This window comes from Oncorhynchus gorbuscha, unplaced genomic scaffold (genome assembly GCF_021184085.1).
Source record: "Oncorhynchus gorbuscha isolate QuinsamMale2020 ecotype Even-year unplaced genomic scaffold, OgorEven_v1.0 Un_scaffold_639, whole genome shotgun sequence".
NCBI classification, from domain to species: domain Eukaryota; kingdom Metazoa; phylum Chordata; class Actinopteri; order Salmoniformes; family Salmonidae; genus Oncorhynchus; species Oncorhynchus gorbuscha.
The window spans coordinates 95,236-119,794 of NW_025745748.1; the positions used below are offsets into that span (position 1 = coordinate 95,236).

General features: G+C 49.1%; 1 pseudogene; it reads right to left on the reverse strand.

Annotated features, from left to right (window-relative positions):
• LOC124019608 overlaps positions 1–24,559 on the reverse strand; it is a 95,072-nt pseudogene that overhangs the window by 49,081 nt on the left and 21,432 nt on the right.

Sequence of the window (24,559 nt, forward strand, 5' to 3'; positions counted from 1 at the left end):
TGTGTAGAGTTGACAGTGTGTGTGTGTAGAGTTGACAGTGTGTGTGTGTAGAGTTGACAGTGTGTGTGTAGAGTTGACAGTGTGTGTGTAGAGTTGACAGTGTGTGTGTAGAGTTGACAGTGTGTGTGTAGAGTTGACAGTGTGTGTGTAGAGTTGACAGTGTGTGTGTGTAGAGTTGACAGTGTGTTACCTGTGTGTATGTACAGCTGCCTGGCCTGTTGTTGTGTAGAGTTGACAGTGTTTTACCTGTGTGTATGTACAGCTGCCTGGCCTGTTGTTGTGTAGAGTTGACAGTGTGTTACCTGTGTGTATGTACAGCTGCCTGGCCTGTTGTTGTGTAGAGTTGACAGTGTGTTACCTGTGTGTATGTACAGCTGCCTGGCCTGTTGTTGTGTAGAGTTGACAGTGTGTTACCTGTGTGTATGTACAGCTGCCTGGCCTGTTGTTGCTGATGTCTCTTGATACGCGAGTACTGTTTCTTCAGAGCGCTGATGTCAGTACTCATCCTCTCCTGCAGCATGCTGTTGATGGCCGCTTGATGCTCCGCTCTGCCGCCACCATCCACCGCCCCGGGACTCAGGTCTGCCATGTTACCGCCCTGCTCCCCCCCACGCTGGTCTGGAGAGGAGAGATTCAAATATCACCTCGGAAAGCCCAAGCGGAAATTACCTCAGTGTTGACGCCATGTAGAGAGACACAGCTGTTCCTGTGTTTTCAGGTCTGACATCAACAGCAGCTGACATGACACCTTCCCAGATAACCCTGTCTACCACTACATTAAACTAATGGACCTGGCTGGAGTCCTGTCTACATTAAACTAAGGGACCTGGCTGGAGTCCTGTCTACCACTACATTAAACTAATGGACCTGGCTGGAGTCCTGTCTACATTAAACTAATGGACCTGGCTGGAGTCCTGTCTACATTAAACTAATGGACCTGGCTGGAGTCCTGTCTATCACTACATTAAATTAATGGGACCTGGCTGGAGTCCTGTCTACCACTACATTAAACTAATGGACCTGGCTGGAGTCCTGTCTACATTAAACTAAGGGACCTGGCTGGAGTCCTGTCTACCACTACATTAAACTAATGGGACCTGGCTGGAGGAGAGAGCACTACATTAAACTAATGGACCTGGCTGGAGTCCTGTCTACCACTACATTAAACTAATGGACCTGGCTGGAGTCCTGTCTACCACTACATTAAACTAATGGACCTGGCTGAAGTCCTGTCTACATTAAACTAATGGACCTGGCTGGAGTCCTGTCTACCACTACATTAAACTAATGGGACCTGGCTGGAGTCCTGTCTACCACTACATTAAACTAATGGGACCTGGCTGGAGTCCTGTCTACCACTACATTAAACTAATGGGACCTGGCTGGAGGAGAGAGCACTACATTAAACTAATGGGACCTGGCTGGAGTCCTGTCTACCACTACATTAAACTAATGGACCTGGCTGGAGTCCTGTCTACCACTACATTAAACTAATGGACCTGGCTGGAGTCCTGTCTACATTAAACTAATGGACCTGGCTGGAGTCCTGTCTACCACTACATTAAACTAATGGACCTGGCTGGAGTCCTGTCTACCACTACATTAAACGAATGGGACCTGGCTGGAGTCCTGTCTACCACTACATTAAACTAATGGGACCTGGCTGGAGTCCTGTCTACCACTACATTAAACTAATGGGACCTGGCTGGAGTCCTGTCTACCACTACATTAAACTAATGGGACCTGGCTGGAGTCCTGTCTACCACTACATTAAACTAATGGACCTGGCTGGAGTCCTGTCTACCACTACATTAAACTAATGGACCTGGCTGGAGTCCTGTCTACATTAAACTAATGGACCTGGCTGGAGTCCTGTCTACCACTACATTAAACTAATGGGACCTGGCTGGAGTCCTGTCTACCACTACATTAAACTAATGGGACCTGGCTGGAGTCCTGTCTACCACTACATTAAACTAATGGGACCTGGCTGGAGTCCTGTCTACCACTACATTAAACTAATGGACCTGGCTGGAGTCCTGTCTACCACTACATTAAACTAATGGACCTGGCTGGAGTCCTGTCTACCACTACATTAAACTAATGGACCTGGCTGGAGTCCTGTCTACCACTACATTAAACTAATGGGACCTGGCTGGAGTCCTGTCTACCACTACATTAAACTAATGGACCTGGCTGGAGTCCTGTCTACCACTACATTAAACTAATGGACCTGGCTGGAGTCCTGTCTACCACTACATTAAACTAATGGACCTGGCTGGAGTCCTGTCTACCACTACATTAAACTAATGGACCTGGCTGGAGTCCTGTCTACCACTACATTAAACTAATGGGACCTGGCTGGAGTCCTGTCTACCACTACATTAAACTAATGGGACCTGGCTGGAGTCCTGTCTACCACTACATTAAACTAATGGGACCTGGCTGGAGGAGGAGTCTACCACTACATTAAACTAATGGGACCTGGCTGGAGTCCTGTCTACCACTACATTAAACTAATGGACCTGGCTGGAGTCCTGTCTACCACTACATTAAACTAATGGACCTGGCTGGAGTCCTGTCTACCACTACATTAAACTAATGGACCTGGCTGGAGTCCTGTCTACCACTACATTAAACTAATGGACCTGGCTGGAGTCCTGTCTACCACTACATTAAACTAATGGACCTGGCTGGAGTCCTGTCTACCACTACATTAAACTAATGGACCTGGCTGGAGTCCTGTCTACCACTACATTAAACTAATGGGACCTGGCTGGAGTCCTGTCTACCACTACATTAAACTAATGGGACCTGGCTGGAGTCCTGTCTACCACTACATTAAACTAATGGACCTGGCTGGAGTCCTGTCTACCACTACATTAAACTAATGGACCTGGCTGGAGTCCTGTCTACCACTACATTAAACTAATGGACCTGGCTGGAGTCCTGTCTACCACTACATTAAACTAATGGACCTGGCTGGAGTCCTGTCTACCACTACATTAAACTAATGGGACCTGGCTGGAGTCCTGTCTACCACTACATTAAACTAATGGGACCTGGCTGGAGTCCTGTCTACCACTACATTAAACTAATGGACCTGGCTGGAGTCCTGTCTACCACTACATTAAACTAATGGACCTGGCTGGAGTCCTGTCTACCACTACATTAAACTAATGGACCTGGCTGGAGTCCTGTCTACCACTACATTAAACTAATGGACCTGGCTGGAGTCCTGTCTACCACTACATTAAACTAATGGACCTGGCTGGAGTCCTGTCTACCACTACATTAAACTAATGGACCTGGCTGGAGTCCTGTCTACATTAAACTAATGGACCTGGCTGGAGTCCTGTCTACCACTACATTAAACTAATGGACCTGGCTGGAGTCCTGTCTACCACTACATTAAACTAATGGACCTGGCTGGAGTCCTGTCTACCACTACATTAAACTAATGGACCTGGCTGGAGTCCTGTCTACCTGGAGTCCTGTCTACCACTACATTAAACTAATGGACCTGGCTGGAGTCCTGTCTACCACTACATTAAACTAATGGGACCTGGCTGGAGTCCTGTCTACCACTACATTAAACTAATGGACCTGGCTGGAGTCCTGTCTACCACTACATTAAACTAATGGGACCTGGCTGGAGTCCTGTCTACCACTACATTAAACTAATGGACCTGGCTGGAGTCCTGTCTACCACTACATTAAACTAATGGGACCTGGCTGGAGTCCTGTCTACCACTACATTAAACTAATGGGACCTGGCTGGAGTCCTGTCTACCACTACATTAAACTAATGGACCTGGCTGGAGTCCTGTCTACCACTACATTAAACTAATGGGACCTGGCTGGAGTCCTGTCTACCACTACATTAAACTAATGGACCTGGCTGGAGTCCTGTCTACCACTACATTAAACTAATGGACCTGGCTGGAGTCCTGTCTACCACTACATTAAACTAATGGACCTGGCTGGAGTCCTGTCTACCACTGGAGTCCTGTCTACCACTACATTAAACTAATGGACCTGGCTGGAGTCCTGTCTACCACTACATTAAACTAATGGACCTGGCTGGAGTCCTGTCTACCACTACATTAAACTAATGGACCTGGCTGGAGTCCTGTAAACTACCACTACATTAAACTAATGGGACCTGGCTGGAGTCCTGTCTACCACTACATTAAACTAATGGACCTGGCTGGAGTCCTGTCTACCACTACATTAAACTAATGGACCTGGCTGGAGTCCTGTCTACCACTACATTAAACTAATGGACCTGGCTGGAGTCCTGTCTACCACTACATTAAACTAATGGACCTGGCTGGAGTCCTGTCTACCACTACATTAAACTAATGGACCTGGCTGGAGTCCTGTCTACCACTACATTAAACTAATGGACCTGGCTGGAGTCCTGTCTACCACTACATTAAACTAATGGACCTGGCTGGAGTCCTGTCTACCACTACATTAAACTAATGGACCTGGCTGGAGTCCTGTCTACCACTACATTAAACTAATGGACCTGGCTGGAGTCCTGTCTACCACTACATTAAACTAATGGGACCTGGCTGGAGTCCTGTCTACCACTACATTAAACTAATGGACCTGGCTGGAGTCCTGTCTACCACTACATTAAACTAATGGACCTGGCTGGAGTCCTGTCTACCACTACATTAAACTAATGGACCTGGCTGGAGTCCTGTCTACCACTACATTAAACTAATGGACCTGGCTGGAGTCCTGTCTACCACTACATTAAACTAATGGACCTGGCTGGAGTCCTGTCTACATTAAACTAATGGACCTGGCTGGAGTCCTGTCTACCACTACATTAAACTAATGGGACCTGGCTGGAGTCCTGTCTACCACTACATTAAACTAATGGGACCTGGCTGGAGTCCTGTCTACCACTACATTAAACTAATGGACCTGGCTGGAGTCCTGTCTACCACTACATTAAACTAATGGACCTGGCTGGAGTCCTGTCTACCACTACATTAAACTAATGGACCTGGCTGGAGTCCTGTCTACCACTACATTAAACTAATGGACCTGGCTGGAGTCCTGTCTACCACTACATTAAACTAATGGACCTGGCTGGAGTCCTGTCTACCACTACATTAAACTAATGGACCTGGCTGGAGTCCTGTCTACCACTACATTAAACTAATGGACCTGGCTGGAGTCCTGTCTACCACTACATTAAACTAATGGACCTGGCTGGAGTCCTGTCTACATTAAACTAATGGACCTGGCTGGAGTCCTGTCTACTACCACTACATTAAACACTGGGACATTAAACTAATGGGACCTGGCTGGAGTCCTGTCTACCACTACATTAAACTAATGGGACCTGGCTGGAGTCCTGTCTACCACTACATTAAACTAATGGGACCTGGCTGGAGTCCTGTCTACCACTACATTAAACTAATGGACCTGGCTGGAGTCCTGTCTACCACTACATTAAACTAATGGACCTGGCTGGAGTCCTGTCTACCACTACATTAAACTAATGGGACCTGGCTGGAGTCCTGTCTACCACTACATTAAACTAATGGACCTGGCTGGAGTCCTGTCTACCACTACATTAAACTAATGGGACCTGGCTGGAGTCCTGTCTACATTAAACTAATGGACCTGGCTGGAGTCCTGTCTACCACTACATTAAACTAATGGACCTGGCTGGAGTCCTGTCTACCACTACATTAAACTAATGGGACCTGGCTGGAGTCCTGTCTACCACTACATTAAACTAATGGACCTGGCTGGAGTCCTGTCTACCACTACATTAAACTAATGGACCTGGCTGGAGTCCTGTCTACATTAAACTAATGGACCTGGCTGGAGTCCTATCTACCACTACATTAAACTAATGGGACCTGGCTGGAGTCCTGTCTACCACTACATTAAACTAATGGACCTGGCTGGAGTCCTGTCTACCACTACATTAAACTAATGGGACCTGGCTGGAGTCCTGTCTACCACTACATTAAACTAATGGACCTGGCTGGAGTCCTGTCTACCACTACATTAAACTAATGGGACCTGGCTGGAGTCCTGTCTACCACTACATTAAACTAATGGACCTGGCTGGAGTCCTGTCTACCACTACATTAAACTAATGGGACCTGGCTGGAGTCCTGTCTACCACTACATTAAACTAATGGGACCTGGCTGGAGTCCTGTCTACCACTACATTAAACTAATGGGACCTGGCTGGAGTCCTGTCTACCACTACATTAAACTAATGGACCTGGCTGGAGTCCTGTCTCTACATTAAACTAATGGACCTGGCTGGAGTCCTGTCTACATTAAACTAATGGACCTGGCTGGAGTCCTGTCTACCACTACATTAAACTAATGGGACCTGGCTGGAGTCCTGTCTACCACTACATTAAACTAATGGGACCTGGCTGGAGTCCTGTCTACCACTACATTAAACTAATGGGACCTGGCTGGAGTCCTGTCTACCACTACATTAAACTAATGGACCTGGCTGGAGTCCTGTCTACCACTACATTAAACTAATGGACCTGGCTGGAGTCCTGTCTACCACTACATTAAACTAATGGACCTGGCTGGAGTCCTGTCTACCACTACATTAAACTAATGGACCTGGCTGGAGTCCTGTCTACCACTACATTAAACTAATGGACCTGGCTGGAATCCTGTCTACATTAAACTAATGGACCTGGCTGGAGTCCTGTCTACCACTACATTAAACTAATGGGACCTGGCTGGAGTCCTGTCTACATTAAACTAATGGACCTGGCTGGAGTCCTATCTACCACTACATTAAACTAATGGGACCTGGCTGGAGTCCTGTCTACCACTACATTAAACTAATGGACCTGGCTGGAGTCCTGTCTACCACTACATTAAACGAATGGGACCTGGCTGGAGTCCTGTCTACCACTACATTAAACTAATGGGACCTGGCTGGAGTCCTGTCTACCACTACATTAAACTAATGGGACCTGGCTGGAGTCCTGTCTACCACTACATTAAACTAATGGACCTGGCTGGAGTCCTGTCTACCACTACATTAAACTAATGGACCTGGCTGGAGTCCTGTCTACCACTACATTAAACTAATGGACCTGGCTGGAGTCCTGTCTACCACTACATTAAACTAATGGACCTGGCTGGAGTCCTGTCTACATTAAACTAATGGACCTGGCTGGAGTCCTGTCTACCACTACATTAAACTAATGGGACCTGGCTGGAGTCCTGTCTACCACTACATTAAACTAATGGGACCTGGCTGGAGTCCTGTCTACCACTACATTAAACTAATGGGACCTGGCTGGAGTCCTGTCTACCACTACATTAAACTAATGGACCTGGCTGGAGTCCTGTCTACCACTACATTAAACTAATGGACCTGGCTGGAGTCCTGTCTACCACTACATTAAACTAATGGACCTGGCTGGAGTCCTGTCTACCACTACATTAAACTAATGGACCTGGCTGGAGTCCTGTCTACCACTACATTAAACTAATGGACCTGGCTGGAGTCCTGTCTACCACTACATTAAACTAATGGACCTGGCTGGAGTCCTGTCTACCACTACATTAAACTAATGGACCTGGCTGGAGTCCTGTCTACCACTACATTAAACTAATGGACCTGGCTGGAGTCCTGTCTACCACTACATTAAACTAATGGGACCTGGCTGGAGTCCTGTCTACCACTACATTAAACTAATGGACCTGGCTGGAGTCCTGTCTACCACTACATTAAACTAATGGACCTGGCTGGAGTCCTGTCTACCACTACATTAAACTAATGGACCTGGCTGGAGTCCTGTCTACCACTACATTAAACTAATGGACCTGGCTGGAGTCCTGTCTACCACTACATTAAACTAATGGGACCTGGCTGGAGTCCTGTCTACCACTACATTAAACTAATGGACCTGGCTGGAGTCCTGTCTACCACTACATTAAACTAATGGACCTGGCTGGAGTCCTGTCTACCACTACATTAAACTAATGGACCTGGCTGGAGTCCTGTCTACCACTACATTAAACTAATGGGACCTGGCTGGAGTCCTGTCTACCACTACATTAAACTAATGGACCTGGCTGGAGTCCTGTCTACCACTACATTAAACTAATGGGACCTGGCTGGAGTCCTGTCTACATTAAACTAATGGACCTGGCTGGAGTCCTGTCTACCACTACATTAAACTAATGGACCTGGCTGGAGTCCTGTCTACCACTACATTAAACTAATGGGACCTGGCTGGAGTCCTGTCTACCACTACATTAAACTAATGGACCTGGCTGGAGTCCTGTCTACCACTACATTAAACTAATGGACCTGGCTGGAGTCCTGTCTACATTAAACTAATGGACCTGGCTGGAGTCCTATCTACCACTACATTAAACTAATGGGACCTGGCTGGAGTCCTGTCTACCACTACATTAAACTAATGGACCTGGCTGGAGTCCTGTCTACCACTACATTAAACGAATGGGACCTGGCTGGAGTCCTGTCTACCACTACATTAAACTAATGGACCTGGCTGGAGTCCTATCTACCACTACATTAAACTAATGGGACCTGGCTGGAGTCCTGTCTACCACTACATTAAACTAATGGACCTGGCTGGAGTCCTGTCTACCACTACATTAAACGAATGGGACCTGGCTGGAGTCCTGTCTACCACTACATTAAACTAATGGGACCTGGCTGGAGTCCTGTCTACCACTACATTAAACTAATGGGACCTGGCTGGAGTCCTGTCTACCACTACATTAAACTAATGGACCTGGCTGGAGTCCTGTCTACCACTACATTAAACTAATGGACCTGGCTGGAGTCCTGTCTACCACTACATTAAACTAATGGACCTGGCTGGAGTCCTGTCTACATTAAACTAATGGACCTGGCTGGAGTCCTGTCTACATTAAACTAATGGACCTGGCTGGAGTCCTGTCTACCACTACATTAAACTAATGGACCTGGCTGGAGTCCTGTCTACCACTACATTAAACTAATGGGACCTGGCTGGAGTCCTGTCTACCACTACATTAAACTAATGGGACCTGGCTGGAGTCCTGTCTACCACTACATTAAACTAATGGATGGAGGACATTAAACTAATGGACCTGGGAGTCCTGTCTACCACTACATTAAACTAATGGACCTGGCTGGAGTCCTGTCTACCACTACATTAAACTAATGGACCTGGCTGGAGTCCTGTCTACATTAAACTAATGGACCTGGCTGGAGTCCTGTCTACATTAAACTAATGGACCTGGCTGGAGTCCTGTCTACCACTACATTAAACTAATGGGACCTGGCTGGAGTCCTGTCTACCACTACATTAAACTAATGGGACCTGGCTGGAGTCCTGTCTACCACTACATTAAACTAATGGGACCTGGCTGGAGTCCTGTCTACCACTACATTAAACTAATGGACCTGGCTGGAGTCCTGTCTACCACTACATTAAACTAATGGACCTGGCTGGAGTCCTGTCTACCACTACATTAAACTAATGGACCTGGCTGGAGTCCTGTCTACATTAAACTAATGGACCTGGCTGGAGTCCTGTCTACCACTACATTAAACTAATGGACCTGGCTGGAGTCCTGTCTCTACATTAAACTAATGGACCTGGCTGGAGTCCTGTCTACCACTACATTAAACTAATGGGACCTGGCTGGAGTCCTGTCTACCACTACATTAAACTAATGGACCTGGCTGGAGTCCTGTCTACCACTACATTAAACTAATGGACCTGGCTGGAGTCCTGTCTACCACTACATTAAACTAATGGGACCTGGCTGGAGTCCTGTCTACCACTACATTAAACTAATGGACCTGGCTGGAGTCCTGTCTACCACTACATTAAACTAATGGACCTGGCTGGAGTCCTGTCTACCACTACATTAAACTAATGGACCTGGCTGGAGTCCTGTCTACCACTACATTAAACTAATGGACCTGGCTGGAGTCCTGTCTACCACTACATTAAACTAATGGACCTGGCTGGAGTCCTGTCTACCACTACATTAAACTAATGGACCTGGCTGGAGTCCTGTCTACCACTACATTAAACTAATGGACCTGGCTGGAGTCCTGTCTACCACTACATTAAACTAATGGGACCTGGCTGGAGTCCTGTCTACCACTACATTAAACTAATGGACCTGGCTGGAGTCCTGTCTACCACTACATTAAACTAATGGACCTGGCTGGAGTCCTGTCTACCACTACATTAAACTAATGGACCTGGCTGGAGTCCTGTCTACCACTACATTAAACTAATGGACCTGGCTGGAGTCCTGTCTACCACTACATTAAACTAATGGACCTGGCTGGAGTCCTGTCTACCACTACATTAAACTAATGGACCTGGCTGGAGGAGAGAGCAGAGCAGGACTCTAGGTCTACATACACTGCACTGTGAAAGTATGTGGAGACCTGCTCAGCCATCATCTCATTACAAAGTCATGGGCATTAATATGGAGTTGGTCCCTCCTTTGCTGCTATAACAGCCTCCACTCTTCTGGGAAGGCTTTCCACTAGATGTTGGAACATTGCTGCTATAACAGCCTCCACTCTTCTGGGAAAGCTTTCCACTAGATGTAGGATCATTGCTGCTGTAACAGCCTCCACTCTTCTGTGAAGGCTTTCCACTAGATGTTGGAACATTGCTGCTATAACAGCCTCCACTCTTCTGGGAATGCTTTCCACTAGATGTTGGAACATTGCTGCTATAACAGCCTCCACTCTTCTGGGAAGGCTTTCCACTAGATGTTGGAACATTGCTGCTATAACAGCCTCCACTCTTCTGGGAAGGCTTTCCACTAGAGATGTTGGAACATTGCTTTCCACTAGATGTTGGAACTTGCTTCCATTCAGCTAGATGTTGGAACAACTTAGCATTCAGCAACAATAGCATTGAGGTCGGGCACTGATGTTGGACGATTCATCCCAAAGTTGTTTGATGGGTTGAGGTCAGGGCTCTGTGCAGGCCAGTCAAGTTCTTCCACACCAATCTCAACAAACCATTTCTGTATGGACCTTGCTTAGTGCACGGGGGGCTTTGTTATGCTGAAACGGGAAAGGCCTTCCCCAAACTGTTAACAAAGTTGGAAGCACAGAATCATCTAGAATGTCATTATATGCTGTAGCGTGATTCATCACTCCAGAGAACGCGATTCCACTGCTCCAGAGTCCAATGGCGTCCACTCCAGCAAAGGTTTGGCATTGTGCATGGTGATCTTAGGCTTGTGTGCGGCTGCTCGGCCATGGAAACCCATTTCATGAAGCTCCAGCCAAGGCTTGGCATTGTGCATGGTGATCTTAGGCTTGTGTGCGGCTGCTCGACCATGGAAACCCATTTCATGAAGCTCCAGCCAAGGCTTGGCATTGTGCATGGTGATCTTAGGCTTGTGTGCGGCTGCTCGGCCATGGAAACCCATTTCATGAAGCTCCCGACTAGCAGTTCTTGTGCTGACGTTGCTCCCAGAGGCAGTTTGGAACTCGGTAGTGAGCATTGTATCTATACAGACAGATGATCACACACGCCAACACATCTTCTCTATACAGACCAGGACAGAAATTTGACGAACTGACTTGCTGGAAAAGGTGGCATCCTATGACGGTGCAAAGTTGAAAGTCACTGAGCTCTTCAGTAAGGGCCATTCTACTGCTAATGTTTGTCTATGGAGATTGCATGGCTGTGTGCTGGATTTTATACACCTGTCAGCAACGGGTGTGGCTGAATTAGCAGAAGCCACTAATTTGAAGGGTATTCAGTTATTTTATATATGCACAGTGGATCTACTCTGTCCAGTCTTTATTCTGTATATACAGGTCATCTACTCTGTCCAGTCTTTACTCTGTATATACAGGTCACCTACTCTGTCCAGTCTTTACTCTGTATATACAGGTCATCTACTCTGTCCAGTCTTTACTCTGTATATACAGGTCACCTACTCTGTCCAGTCTTTACTCTGTATATACAGGTCACCTACTCTGTCCAGTCTTTATTTTGTATAAACCTAGTGGATCTACTCTGTCCAGTCTTTATTTTGTATAAACCTAGTGGATCTACTCTGTCCAGTCTTTATTCTGTATATACAGGTCACCTACTCTGTCCAGTCTTTATTCTGTATATAAAGGTCATCTACTCTGTCCAGTCTTTATTCTGTATATACAGGTCACCTACTCTGTCCAGTCTTTACTCTGTATATACAGGTCATCTACTCTGTCCAGTCTTTATTCTGTATATACACAGGTCATCTACTCTGTCCAGTCTTTATTCTATATATACAGGTCATCTACTCTGTCCAGTCTTTACTCTGTATATACAGGTCACCTACTCTGTCCAGTCTCATGGATGTCTACTTGGCTTACTAGATAATCACTAACATTCCACGTTCAGTGACAGATTTGATTCCAATCTCCCTCAGAAGTGCATCTAGGTGCTAACAGTGTTGAGACTAAAGAATGGTGTGAAGGTCTTAACCCTTTTAGAGAATGAGCGATTGAAGGATCAAATGGGGGGGGGTAGAGAGACACTGGTACAAACATTAACTCTTGATGAGGATTAAATCACATGTTATTTGTCACATTCTTGGTAAACAACAGGTGTAGACTAACAGTGAGATGCTGACGTATGGGTCCTGTACATGATAATAGGTAAGAGGTCAGGGGTCAGACCAACCTTTAATGTGTCTCTGGTATCGCTGTAGTTCTGGAGCTAACAGCCCCCCAGTGGACCCAAACATCCCAACGCTGCTGTCACCACTGCATCTTCATCTTCATCCTCGTCTTCATCACCCTCCCAGCCACCTAGACCACCACTGGAATACATCATCATCATCATCATCACTTTACCAGCCACAGAGACCTCTGGGATACAACATCATCACTTTACCAGCCCCAGAGACCTCCTCTGGGACAACATCATCATCTGGGATACCAACATCATCATCACTTTACCAGCCCCAGAGACCTCCTCTGGGATACAACATCATCATCACTTTACCAGCCCCAGAGACCTCCTCTGGGATACAACATCATCATCACTTTACCAGCCCCAGAGACCTCCTCTAGGATACAACATCATCATCACTTTACCAGCCCCAGAGACCTCCTCTGGGATACAACATCATCATCACTTTACCAGCCCCAGAGACCTCCTCTGGGATACAAATCATCATCACTTTACCAGCCCCAGAGACCTCCTCTGGGATACAACATCATCATCACTTTACCAGCCCCAGAGACCTCCTCTGGGATACAACATCATCATCACTTTACCAGCCCCAGAGACCTCCTCTGGGATACAACATCATCATCACTTTACCAGCCCCAGAGACCTCCTCTGGGATACAACATCATCATCACTTTACCAGCCCCAGAGACCATTACGGGACATTGACCAACCTGCCGTTGGGGGTGGAGGTGGGGAAGGGGGTGATGCTGTAGGGACATTGACCAACCTGCCATTGGGGAAGGGGGTGATGCTGTAGGGACATTGACCAACCTGCCGTTGGGGAAGGGGTGATGCTGTAGGGACATTGACCAACCTGCCGTTGGGGAAGGGGGTGATGCTGTAGGGACATTGACCAACCTGCCGTTGGGGAAGGGGGTGATGCTGTAGGGACATTGACCAACCTGCCGTTGGGGGTGGAGGTGGGGAAGGGGGTGATGCTGTAGGGACATTGACCAACCTGCCGTTGGGGGTGGAGGTGGGGAAGGGGGTGATGCTGTAGGGACATTGACCAACCTGCCGTTGGGGAAGGGGTGATGCTGTAGGGACATTGACCAACCTGCCGTTGGGGGTGGAGGTGGGGAAGGGGTGATGCTGTAGGGACATTGACCAACCTGCCGTTGGGGGGGTGGAGGTGGGGAAGGGGGTGATGCTGTAGGGACATTGACCAACCTGCCATTGGGGTGGAGGTGGGGAAGGGGTGATGCTGTAGGGACATTGACCAACCTGCCATTGGGGTTGGAGGTGGGGAAGGGGTGATGCTGTAGGGACATTGACCAACCTGCCATTGGGGTGGAGGTGGGGAAGGGGTGATGCTGTAGGGACATTGACCAACCTGCCATTGGGGTTGGAGGTGGGGAAGGGGTGATGCTGTAGGGACATTGACCAACCTGCCATTGGGGTGGAGGTGGGGAAGGGGTGATGCTGTAGGGACATTGACCAACCTGCCATTGGGGTTGGAGGTGGGGAAGGGGTGATGCTGTAGGGACATTGACCAACCTGCCGTTGGGGAAGGGGTGGGGAAGGGGTGATGCTGTAGGGACATTGACCAACCTGTCATTGGGGTGGAGGTGGGGAAGGGGGTGATGCTGTAGGGACATTGACCAACCTGCCATTGGGGGTGGAGGTGGGGAAGGGGGTGATGCTGTAGGGACATTGACCAACCTGCCATTGGGGGTTGGAGGTGGGGAAGGGGTGATGCTGTAGGGACATTGACCAACCTGCCATTGGGGTGGAGGTGGGGAAGTGGGTGATGCTGTAGGGACATTGACCAACCTGCCGTTGGGGTGGAGGTGGGGAAGGGGTGATGCTGTAGGGACATTGACCAACCTGCCATTGGGGTTGGAGGTGGGGAAGGGGGTGATGCTGTAGGGACATTGACCAACCTGCCGTTGGGGTGGGGGAAGGGGGTGATGCTGTAGGGACATTGACCAACCTGCCGTTGGGGGTGGAGGTGGGGAAGGGGGTGATGTTGTAGGGACATTGACCAACCTGCCGTTGGGGAAGGGGGTGATGCTGTAGGGACATTGACCAACCTGCCGTTGGGGGTGGAGGTGGGGAAGGGGGTGATGTTGTAGGTGTATTTCTCCCGGAGTTCAGCCAGCTGAGGGAATGGAAACACAGCCATAGAGTACACCGTCTGGAGAGAAAAGAGGGATCAGGGTGGCAGCTTAAACAGCTGGGAAACACAGGAGAAAGGGCTTTTTCCTCCGATATTACATACATATTGTCTTGAAAATCTATGGCTGTCTAAGACTTGAAAATGGCTGTCTAGCAATGATCAACAACCAACTTGACAGAGCTTGAAGAATAATGGGCAAATATTGTACAATCCAGGTGTGCAAAGCTCTTAGAATCTCAGAAAGACTCACAGCTGTAAACGCTGCCAAAGGTGCTTCTACCAAGCCTTTGTATTTGGCGGAAGCGTGGCCTAGTGGTTAGAGCGTTGGACTAGTAACCAGCAGGTAGCCTAGTGGTTAGAGCGTTGGACTAGTAACCAGCAGGTAGCCTAGTGGTTAGAGCGTTGGACCAGTAACCAGCAGGTAGCCTAGTGGTTAGAGCGTTGGACTAGTAACCAGCAGGGTAGCCTAGTGGTTAGAGCGTTGGACTAGTAACCAGCAGGTAGCTTAGTGGGTAGAGCGTTGGACTAGTAACCAGCAGGTAGCTTAGTGGGTAGAGCGTTGGACTAGTAACCAGCAGGGTAGCCTAGTGGTTAGAGCGTTGGACTAGTAACCAGCAGGGTAGCCTAGTGGTTAGAGCGTTGGACTAGTAACCAGCAGGTAGCCTAGTGGTTAGAGCGTTGGACCAGTAACCAGCAGGTAGCCTAGTGGTTAGAGCGTTGGACTAGTAACCAGCTGGTAGCCTAGTGGTTAGAGCGTTGGAATAGTAACCAGCAGGTAGCCTAGTAGTTAGAGTGTTGGACTAGTAACCAGCAGGTAGCCTACTGGTTAGAGCATTGGAGTAGTTACTGAAAGGTTGAAAGATCAAATCCCCGAGCTGACAAGGTACAACTCTGTCATTCTGCCCCTGAACAAGGTAGTTAGCCAACTGTTCCAAAGCAATCATTGAAAATAAGAATGTTCTTCACTGACTTGCCTAGCTAAGGTACAAATTTTTTTTTTAATAAAAGGTGTGGTTGAATTATAGATCCCCATTAGTTCCTGCCAAAGCAGCAGCTACTCTTCCTGGGGTTTATTATGGGTCCCCATTAGTTCCTGCCAAGGCAGCAGCTACTCTTCCTGGGGTTTATTATGGATCCCCATTAGTTCCTGCCAAGGCAGCAGCTACTCTTCCTGGGGTTTATTATGGATCCCCATTAGGTCCTGCCAAGGCAGCAGCTACTCTTCTGGGGGCCAGCAAAGTTTATACAATTTTTAAAAAACATTACAATACATTCATAGATTTCACAAGACACAGTTTGCCCTCAGGCCCCTCCTCCACCACTACCACATATCTACAGTACTAAATACATGTGTGTGTGTGTGTGTGTGTGTGTGTGTGTGTGTGTGTGTGTGTGTGTGTGTGTGTGTGTGTGTGTGTGTGTGTGTGTGTGTGTGTGTGTGTGTGTGTGTGTGTGTGTGTGTGTGTGTGTGTGTGAATGCTAGCATGTGTGTGTGTTATCATGTGTCTGTGCCAATGTGTGTGTTGCTTCACACTCCCCTGTTCCATAAGGTGTTTTTATCTGTTTTTTAAAACTGATTCTCCTGCTGCATCAGTTACCTGATGTGGAATAGAGTTCCATGTAGTCATGGTTCCATGTAGTACTGTGGAATAGAGTTCCATGTAGTCATGGCTCTATATAGTACTGTGGAATAGAGTTCACAGTCTACGAGGCAGCTCTCCAACCCGCGTGAGGTGGCTACAGTCTACGAGGCCGCTCTCCAACCCGCGTGAGGTGGCAACAGTCTACGAGGCCGCTCTCCAACCCGCGTGAGGTGGCTACAGTCTACGAGGCCGCTCTCCAACCCGCGTGAGTTGGCTACAGTCTACGAGGCCGCTCTCCAACCCGCGTGAGGTGGCTACAGTCTACGAGGCCGCTCTCCAACCCGCGTGAGGTAGCAACAGTCTACGAGGCCGCTCTCCAACCCGCGTGAGGTGGCTAGTCTACGAAGCCGCTCTCCAACATCTCTCACCTGAATGAGGTGGCTACAGTCTACGAGGCCGCTCTCCAACCCGCGTGAGGTAGCAACAGTCTACGAAGTCGCTCTCCAACCCGCGTGAGGTGGCTACAGTCTACGAGGCCGCTCTCCAACATCTCTCACCTGAATGAGGTGGCTACAGTCTACGAGGCCGCTCTCCAACCCGCGTGAGGTAGCAACAGTCTACGAGGCCGCTCTCCAACCCGCGTGAGGTGGCTACAGTCTACGAGGCCGTTCTCCAACCCGCGTGAGGTGGCTACAGTCTACGAGGCCGCTCTCCAACCCGCGTGAGGTGGCTACAGTCTACGAGGCCGTTCTCCAACATCTCTCACCTGCATGAGGTGGCTACAGTCTATGAGGCTGTTCTCCAACATCTCCTGAGTGATCCATCCCATGGTGCTGTAGAACTCGTCTGCTGTCTGACAGTACTCTATATGCCTGGGGGTTACAGTGTGTAGGGGTTAGGGATACAGTGTGTAGGGGTTAGGGTTACAGTGTGTAGGGGTTAGGGTTACAGTGTGTAGGGGTTAGGGTTACAGTGTGTAGGGGTTAGGGATACAGTGTGTAGGGGTTAGGGATACAGTGTGTAGGGGTTAGGGTTACAGTGTGTAGGGGTTAGGGTTACAGTGTGTAGGGGTTAGGGTTACAGTGTGTAGGGGTTAGGGATACAGTGTGTAGGGGTTAGGGTTAGGGGTTAGGGGTACAGTGTGTAGGGGTTAGGGGTACAGTGTGTAGGGGTTAGGGGTTAGGGTTACAGTGTTAGGGGTTTACAGTGTGTAGGGGTTAGGGGTTAGGGTTACAGTGTGTAGGGGTTAGGGTTACAGTGTGTAGGGGTTACAGTGTGTAGGGGTTAGGGTTACAGTGTGTAGGGGTTAGGGATACAGTGTGTAGGGGTTACAGTGTGTAGGGGTTAGGGGTACAGTGTGTAGGGGTTAGGGGTACAGTGTGTAGGGGTTAGGGGTACAGTGTGTAGGGGTTAGGGGTTAGGGTTACAGTGTGTAGGGGTTAGGGTTACAGTGTGTAGGGGTTAGGGTTACAGTGTGTAGGGGTTAGGGTTACAGTGTGTAGGGGTTAGGGTTACAGTGTGTAGGGGTTAGGGTTACAGTGTGTAGGGGTTAGGGATACAGTGTGTAGGGGTTAGGGTTACAGTGTGTAGGGGTTAGGGTTACAGTGTGTAGGGGTTAGGGGTAGGGTTACAGTGTGTAGGGGTTAGGGATACAGTGTGTAGGGGTTAGGGATACAGTGTGTAGGGGTTAGGGGGTTACAGTGTGTAGGGGTTAGGGTTACAGTGTGTAGGGGTTAGGGTTACAGTGTGTAGGGGTTAGGGTTACAGTGTGTAGGGGTTAGGGTTACAGTGTGTAGGGGTTAGGGTTACAGTGTGTAGGGGTTAGGGGGTAGGGTTACAGTGTGTAGGGGTTAGGGGGTAGGGTTACAGTGTGTAGGGGTTAGGGTTACAGTGTGTAGGGGTTAGGGTTACAGTGTGTAGGGGTTAGGGATACAGTGTGTAGGGGTTAGGGATACAGTGTGTAGGGGTTAGGGTTACAGTGTGTAGGGGTTAGGGGGTAGGGTTACAGTGTGTAGGGGTTAGGGGGTAGGGTTACAGTGTGTAGGGATTAGGGTTACAGTGTGTAGGGGGGGGTACAGTATGGGGGTAGGTTTACAGTGTGTAGGGGTTAGGTTTACAGTGTGTAGGGGTTAGGGTTACAGTGTGTAGGGGTTAGGGGTTAGGGTTACAGTGTGTAGGGGTTAGGGTTACAGTGTGTAGGGGTTAGGGTTACAGTGTGTAGGGGTTAGGGATACAGTGTGTAGGGGTTAGGGATACAGTGTGTAGGGGTTAGGGTTACAGTGTGTAGGGGTTGTGTAGGGGTAGGGTTACAGTGTGTAGGGGTTAGGGGTAGGGTTACAGTGTGTAGGGGTTAGGGTTACAGTGTGTAGGGGTTAGGGGTAGGTTTACAGTGTGTAGGGGTTAGGTTTACAGTGTGTAGGGGTTAGGTTTAGTGTGTAGGGGTTAGGGTTACAGTGTGTAGGGGTTAGGGGGTAGGGTTACAGTGTGTAGGGGTTAGGGGGTAGGTTTACAGTGTGTAGGGGTTAGGGTTACAGTGTGTAGGGGTTAGGGTTACAGTGTGTAGGGGTTAGGGTTACAGTGTGTAGGGGTTAGGGATACAGTGTGTAGGGGTTAGGGTTACAGTGTGTAGGGGTTAGGGATACAGTGTGTAGGGGTTAGGGATACAGTGTGTAGGGGTTAGGGATACAGTGTGTAGGGGTTAGGGGTTAGGGATACAGTGTGTAGGGGTTAGGGGTTAGGGATACAGTGTGTAGGGGTTAGGGGTTAGGGTTACAGTGTGTAGGGGTTAGGGATACAGTGTGTAGGGGTTAGGGTTACAGTGTGTAGGGGTTAGGGGTTAGGGATACAGTGTGTAGGGGTTAGGGGTTAGGGTTACAGTGTGTAGGGGTTAGGGGTTAGGGATACAGTGTGTAGGGGTTAGGGATACAGTGTGTAGGGGTTAGGGATACAGTGTGTAGGGGTTAGGGATACAGTGTGTAGGGGTTAGGGTTACAGTGTGTAGGGGTTAGGGATACAGTGTGTAGGGGTTAGGGTTACAGTGTGTAGGGGTTAGGGTTACAGTGTGTAGGGGTTAGGGATACAGTGTGTAGGGGTTAGGGGTACAGTGTGTAGGGGTTAGGGTTACAGTGTGTAGGGGTTAGGGTTACAGTGTGTAGGCGTTAGGGTTACAGTGTGTAGGCGTTAGGGATACAGTGTGTAGGGGTTAGGGGTACAGTGTGTAGGGGTTAGGGGTACAGTGTGTAGGGGTTAGGGATACAGTGTGTAGGGGTTAGGGATACAGTGTGTAGGGGTTAGGGATACAGTGTGTAGGCGTTAGGGATACAGTGTGTAGGCGTTAGGGATACAGTGTGTAGGCGTTAGGGTTACAGTGTGTAGGGGTTAGGGTTACAGTGTGTAGGGGTTAGGGTACTCACTCCCCCAGGTGAGACCAGATGGCCAGAGCCACCCTCAGCAGAACCTCAGAACCTTCGAAGAACACAGAGTCCCAGATCTTCAGCACGGTGTTGGGGGGCAGGCAGGTAGCAAACATGGTCAGAAACCACTGCATCGTGAACACGTTGGTCAGGGGAGGCTCGTAGCTGCCTGTAAGACAAGACACACACTGGGTTTAGTCAGGGGAGGCTCGTAGCTGCCTGTAAGACAAGACACACACTGGGTTTAGTCAGGGGAGGCTCGTAGCTGCCTGTAAGACAAGACACACACTGGGGTTGGTCAGGGGAGTTGTAGAGGTCCGTATCAAACTCTGGCGTTAGTCTGGTCCGTGTCACACGCTGGCGTTAGTCTGGTCCGTGTCACACGCTGGCGTTAGTCTGGTCCGTGTCACACGCTGGCGTTAGTCTGGTCCGTGTCACACGCTGGCGTTAGTCTGGTCCGTGTCACACGCTGGCGTTAGTCTGGTCCGTGTCACACGCTGGCGTTAGTCTGGTCCGTGTCACACGCTGGCGTTAGTCTGGTCCGTGTCACACGCTGGCGTTAGTCTGGTCCGTGTCACACGCTGGCGTTAGTCTGGTCCGTGTCACACGCTGGCGTTAGTCTGGTCCGTGTCACACGCTGGCGTTAGTCTGGTCCGTGTCACACGCTGGCGTTAGTCTGGTCCGTGTCACACTCTGGCGTTAGTCTGGTCCGTGTCACACTCTGGCGTTAGTCTGGTCCGTGTCACACTCTGGCGTTAGTCTGGTCCGTGTCACACTCTGGCGTTAGTCAGGGGAGTTGTAGAGGTCCGTATGACAGAGACAGACAGACCCACCTCCAGCCTCTCTATCAGCAGTCTTCTGCAGGAGGTGTAGGTGCTGTGAGAGATGAGGCAGCTTCATCCTCAGGAGATCTCTAAACACAGCCATGTCCACAGACAGAGAACGCAGGTTGTTGGCAAAATAGCTCTCTGGTAGCACCTTGTCTATCAGGTAGATCATCACCTGGAGGGGAGACGGAGGATCAGTTAGAATGAGTACAACAGATAAATCATCCCCTTTCAAAGCAGTGTTGTAATAAATCATCCCCTTTCACAGCAGTGTTGTAATAAATCATCCCCTTTCACAGCAGTGTTGTTGTAATAAATCATCCCCTTTCACAGCAGTGTTGTTGTAATAAATCATCCCCTTTCAGAGCAGTGTTGGAGTTTAATAAATCATCCCCTTTCACAGCAGTGTTGGGAGTGTAATAAATCATCCCCTTTCACAGCAGTGTTGTAATAAATCATCCCCTTTCACAGCAGTGTTGTAATAAATCATCCCCTTTCACAGCAGTGTTGGAGTGTAATAAATCATCCCCTTTCAGAGCAGTATTGGAGTGTACCTTTAGTGCGTGGCTCTCGTTGCCCTCTGTAACCTCCAGTATGAGCGCCGCCAGTACGTTGAAGCCCTGACAGTATCCTACAGCCTTATTCCAGCGAGCACGCCAGGAGCACCCTCTTCAGCACCAGTCCTGCTCCCCTCCTGGCCGGAGGACCTGCTGTGTAGGATGAACAACAAGACTGTATTCAGCCAAACCAGGGGACTGCATGAAATAACAAGACTGTATTCATCCATACCAGGGGACTGCATGAAATAACAAGACTGTATTCATCCAAACCAGGACTGCATGAAATAACAAGACTGTATTCATCCATACCAGGGGACTGCATGAAATAACAAGACTGTATTCAGCCAAACCAGAGGACTGCATTTAATGATATAACACAACAGTTGTACAGGGAGAGAGAGACAGGAAGGAGAGAGAGAGAGAGACAGGAAGGAGAGAGAGAGAGAGACAGGAAGGAGAGAGAGAGAGAGACAGGAAGGAGAGAGAGAGAGAGACAGGAAGGAGAGAGAGAGAGAGACAGGAAGGAGAGAGAGAGAGAGACAGGAAGGAGAGAGAGAGAGAGACAGGAAGGAGAGAGAGAGAGAGACAGGAAGGAGAGAGAGAGAGAGACAGGAAGGAGAGAGAGAGAGAGACAGGAAGGAGAGAGAGAGAGAGACAGGAAGGAGAGAGAGAGAGAGACAGGAAGGAGAGAGAGAGAGAGAGACAGGAAAGAGAGAGAGAGAGAGACAGGAAGAGAGAGAGAGAGAGAGACAGGAAGGAGAGAGAGAGAGAGAGACAGGAAGGAGAGAGAGAGAGAGAGACAGGAAGGAGAGAGAGAGAGAGAGAAAGGAAGGAGAGAGAGAGAGAGAGAAAGGAAGGAGAGAGCGAGACAGGAAGGAGAGAGAGAGAGCGAGACAGGAAGGAGAGAGAGAGAGCGAGACAGGAAGGAGAGAGAGAGAGAGACAGGAAGGAGAGAGAGAGAGACAGGAAGGAGAGAGAGAGAGAGACAGGAAGAGAGAGAGAGAGAGACAGGAAGGAGAGAGAGAGAGACAGGAAGGAGAGAGAGAGAGAAAGGAAGGAGAGAGAGAGAGAAAGGAGAGAGAGAGAGAAAGGAGAGAGAGAGAGAGAAAGGAGAGAGAGAGAGAAAGGAGAGAGAGAGAGAGAAGAGAGAGAGAGAGAGAGAAAGAGAGAGAGAGAGAGAGAGAAAGGAGAGAGAGAGAGAGAGAAAGGAAGGAGAGAGAGAGAGAAAGAGAGAGAGAGAGAGGAGAGAGAAAGGAAGGAGAGAGAGGAGGAGAGAGAGAGAGAGAGAGGAAGGAGAGAGAGAGAGAGAGAGAGAGAGAGAGAGAGAGAGAGAGAGAGAGAGAGAGAGAGAGAGAGAGAGAGAGAGAGAGAGAGAGAGAGAGAGAGAGAGAGAGAGAGAGAGAGAGAGAGAGAGAAAGGAGAGAGAGAGAAAGGAGAGAGAGAGAGAAAGGAAGAGAGAGAGAGAAAGAGGAAGGAGAGAGAGAGGAAGAGAGAGAAAGGAGAGAGAGAGAGGAAGGAGGAGAGAGAGAGAGAGGAAGGAGAGAGAGAGAGAGAGAGAGAGAGAGAGAGAGAGAGAGAGAGAGAGAGAGAGAGAGAGAGAGAGAGAGAGAGGAAGAGAGAGAGAGAGAGAGAGGAAGGAGAGAGAGAGAGAGAGAGAGGAAGAGAGAGAGAGAGAGAGAGGAAGGAGAGAGAGAGAGAGAGAGAGAGGAAGGAGAGAGAGAGAGAGAGAGAGAGAGAGAGGAGAGAGAGAGAGAGAGAGGAAGGAGAGAGAGAGAGAGAGAGAGGAAGAGAGAGAGAGAGAGAGAGAGAGAGAGAAGGAGAGGAGGAGAGAGAGAGAGAGAGAGAGGAAGGAGAGAGAGAGAGAGAGAGAGAGAGGAAGAGAGAGAGAGAGAGAGAGAGGAGAGAGAGAGAGAGAGAGAGGAAGGAGAGAGAGAGAGAGAGGAAGGAGAGAGGAAGAGAGAGAGAGGAGAGAGCGAGAGGAAGGAGAGAGAGAGAGAGAGAGAGAGAGAGGAGAGAGAGAAGAGAGAGAGGAAGAGAGAGAGAGAGAGAGAGAGAGAGAGAGAGAGAGGAAGAGAGAGAGAGAGAGAGGAGAGAGAGAGAGAGAGGAAGGAGAGAGAGAGAGAGAGAGGAGAGAGAGAGAGCGAGAGAGGAGGAGAGAGAGAGAGAGAGAGAGAGAGAGAGAGAGAGGAAGGAAGAGAGAGAGAGAGAGAGAGAGAGAGAGAGAGAGAGAGAGAGAGAGAGAGAGAGAGAGAGAGAGAGAGGAAGGAGAGAGAGAGAGAGAGAGAGAGAGAGAGAGAGAGGAAGGAGAGAGAGAGAGAGCGAGAGGAAGGAGAGAGAGAGAGAGCGAGAGGAAGGAGAGAGAGAGAGAGAGCGAGAGGAAGGAGAGAGAGAGAGAGAGCGAGAGGAAGGAGAGAGAGAGAGAGAGCGAGAGGGAGGAGAGAGAGAGAGAGAGAGAGCGAGAGGGAGAGAGAGAGCGAGAGAGCGAGAGGAAGGAGAGAGAGAGAGCGAGAGGAAGGAGAGAGAGAGAGCGAGAGGAAGGAGAGAGAGAGAGAGAGGAAGGAGAGAGAGAGAGAGAGGAAGGAGAGAGAGAGAGAGGAAGGAGAGAGAGAGAGAGGAAGGAGAGAGAGAGAGAGGAGAGAAAGGAGAGAGAGAGAGAGAGAGAGAGAGGAAGAGAGAGAGAGAGAGAGGAAGGAGAGAGAGAGAGAGGAAGGAGAGAGAGGAAGGAGAGAGAGAGGAAGGAGAGAGAGAGAAAGGAAGGAGAGAGAGAGAGAAAGGAAGGAGAGAGAGAAAGGAAGGAGAGAGAGAGAGAAAGGAAGAGAGAGAGAAAGGAAGGAGAGAGAGAAAGGAAGGAGAGAGAGAGAAAGGAAGAGAGAGAGAGAAAGGAAGGAGAGAGAGAAAGGAAGGAGAGAGAGAGAAAGGAAGAGAGAGAGAAAGGAAGGAGAGAGAAAGGAAGGAGAGAGAAAGGAAGGAGAGAGAAGAAAGGAAGGAGAGAGAAAGGAAGGAGAGAGAAAGGAAGGAGAGAGAGAGGAAGGAGAGAGAAAGGAAGGAGAGAGAAAGGAAGGAGAGAGAGAGAAGGAGAGGAGAAAGGAAGGAGAGAGAAAGGAAGGAGAGAGAGAGAGAGAAGGAAGAGAGAGAGGAAGAGGAAGGAGAGAGAGAGAAGGAAGGAGAGAGAGAGAGGAAGGAGAGAGAGAGAGGAGAGGAAGGAAGAGAGAGAAAGGAGGAGGAGAGAGAGAAGAGGAAGGAGAGAGAGAGAAGGAAGGAGAGAGAGAAAGGAAGGAGAGAGAGAAAAGGAAGGAGAGAGA